The sequence below is a fragment of the Eumetopias jubatus genome, unplaced genomic scaffold, assembly GCF_037043125.1.
Source record: "Eumetopias jubatus isolate StellerSeaLion01/CBP00866 unplaced genomic scaffold, mEumJub1_p1.0 scaffold_11, whole genome shotgun sequence".
NCBI classification, from domain to species: Eukaryota; Metazoa; Chordata; class Mammalia; order Carnivora; family Otariidae; genus Eumetopias; species Eumetopias jubatus.
Window position 1 is genome coordinate 90,117,400 of NW_028274817.1, and position 2,839 is coordinate 90,120,238.

The window sequence follows — 2,839 nt, forward strand, 5'->3', positions numbered from 1 at the left end:
CCCACCTATGCAATTTCTACCTCTATAAAATCATGCTAGGTTTGTTTGGACAAGATGCTCCGAAGGTCTGTTCCAGCTCTGAAGCAAGTTTTGTGGGGGCTAATATTACTCCCTCCCTTTTCTAAATTACACCTTTTGGCATAAATTGATTCTGAATTATATTCTAACTTTGTGCCATATATCCTATGCACTCTGTCTGGCAAGTTGCCCATCATTAATAAGTTCCAAATAAATCTTGTTGAAAGAAAGGATGAATGGCATTTTTTTTTCTTACTCATTCAATGTATGCCTTTTCTTCCTTCTTAACCAGAAAAGAAGTTTCTTGAGGGCAGAGCTAATGTATTTTGCTTATTTGTTATTACATATGGGACCTACACTTTGCTAGGGGCATTGTTGAGTGTTTGCAACGACTCTGATTCCAAGGAACCACCAGCAACCTAATTTCCAGAATCATGGTACCAGGCTCAGGTGATAATACATAGTCCCAAAGTAAATATATGTTGAATGAACAATGAGATGGCTCTGGAGCAGAGAGTTTAGCAAGGTATTCGTGCTTACACAGAGAAACAAAGATGCAGATAGTGCAGACACACTCAAATTTTATTGTTTGTTTGATACATCTGCTGCTTTGAGGCTTATACTTAATGTGAGTCTGTTGAATGATTTACAGGTATACTCATGCACCGAGATGAAGGGCTTTATTATAAATCTCCCTCCTTGTGCTGTAGGATACTGTGCATTTTTCAATGCTGTAAACATAAATAGAAAAGTGTTTTGTCTGTGACAAGGACAAATGTCAGTTGGCAAAGCTCTTAAAGATGCAGACTTTTGAATTTGAGTTCTCATTATTATAGTGTCCTGATTCAAGAAGTAAGAATAAAAAATGCTTTACACTTATAAATTTTATTCCATAAACCTTTATAATAAGGAAAAAACAATAAAAGTTATTATATAAAAGTAATACATGTAGAAAATAGTGTTAAGCAAAAATAAGAAAATAAAAGCCATTCCTATCTCCAACATAGATACCACTGATAACATTTTAGAGCGTATTCTCTCAGTCTTTTTATACACATATTTAATTCAAAAATGTAATTACACTAAACATATTATTTTCTCCATGCTTTTTCATTTAGTGACATGTAAGCTATTCAGTATATATTCATAAAAATTCTCCAGATCATCATTTCTCACTGCTGTTTAGCACTGCAATGTATGGATCTACTGTAATTTATTTATCCAAACCCCTAATTTGGGTCATTTTTGTGATTTTCAGTATTTCTGCTGTCATGAAATTAGAGGAATAAGTGTCCTTGCAGCTAAAGCCTTATATACATCCCTAATTATTTCCTTAAAATAATTCCCTAAAAGTGGAATTCTTGGGTCAAGAAGTGTGCAAAAATCGAAGGTTTTTGACACCAAAACTACCTGTATTCCAATTTAATCTCCCAGCAATGCATGCGGTACTTTTTAAATGTGATTTCATTTGTATTTATAACCTTTATGCAGGAAAAGTTTAAGGCATCCACATTTAGCAGTTGAGGAAATCAGGGTGCAGAAAAATCAAGGGCATATAGCATTAACACCACAACTGTAAACCCACTTTCTCCATTCCTCGTACTCTTGGAACAGTGTTCATTGCATCTCTACCGGTGGTATTTGGAAAAACTGAGTCTGGGCTATTCCTTGATCAAAATTAGGATTTATTGGGCAAACGCATACTGAAAACAAAGTTAAACAGGCTACAAAGCCTATGATGGTAATAGGTCTTTAGGCTCGTCTTTGCAATTTAAGTTATTTGCCATCAGGAGGCAATAGAAGGTCACTTCCCCCTCCCCCCAAGAAGGAAATGTGGTTTTCTTGAGAAGCTAGTCTCTCTCTCTGTCTCTGTCTCTGTCTCTGTCTCTCTCTCTCTCTCTGTTAGACAGGAAGTAGGATTTACTGGTGGCCATGAATAAGGGGGGGGCAGTGCCAAGTTTCTCATGAGTGCAGAGCTTGCCATTTGTCCAGGGGGCCATGATTAGGGATGTATTTGACCCCACAACCTTCTGGGAAGAGCCACTTTTCAGCCACCATGTCTTCAAATTCATCTGCTTCAAACTTAGTTAAGCCCCATTTCTTGGAAATGTGGATCTTCTGGCAGCCAGGGAACCTGAACTTGGCCCTGTGTAGGACCTCAGTCACATGCTCTTTGTTCTACAACTTGGGACAGATGGACATGATGACTTGGCCAATGTGGACCCTGGCCACTGTGCCCTGGGACTTTCCAAAGGCACCCTGCATACCTGTCTGGAACCAACATAAGACATTTTGCTGATAAGGATGAACTGAAAGGGGTAGAGCCACCACTCAGAAGTGAAAACCATCTTTGTCACAGCTTTTCACCCTGTACTTGCCGACACAAATACGGACAGCCTCCAGGGCTTCAGAGGAGAGCAGCTCCTATTCATCTGACACCATGTGGCCACATAGTGGGCACTCATCCACCTTTGCCTTCTTCTACCCCAGGTCAAAGTTGCAGATCTTGGCATCAGGGACACCTCTGCAGGAGTGAGGCTTTGGATGAATGACTTGTTCTTAACAATACCGGTAACAACTGGGCAGTGCGCAGCCCATGGCAACACCAGGATCTTCAGTGACACGCCAAGAGCAAAGAAAAGATAGTATCTTTTCTATCTCGCCACTTGTTGCATAATTACAAGCTACAAAACTTTGCTTTGTATACAAACCGAAATTTATGAAATTAGGACTTCCAGTTGGATTGGTTCAAATCAAGATTGAAAATAAGTTTTGTATATTTCTTCATGAAATCTCAGCTCTTCCTAAAACTGTTTTTTTT

At 38.9% G+C, this 2,839-nt stretch overlaps 1 pseudogene; it reads right to left on the bottom strand.

Moving 5' to 3' along the window:
* Nucleotides 1–1,980: 1,980 nt before the first annotated feature.
* On the bottom strand, nucleotides 1,981–2,283 carry LOC114216741 (large ribosomal subunit protein uL16-like; annotated as a pseudogene).
* Nucleotides 2,284–2,839: the final 556 nt, after the last annotated feature.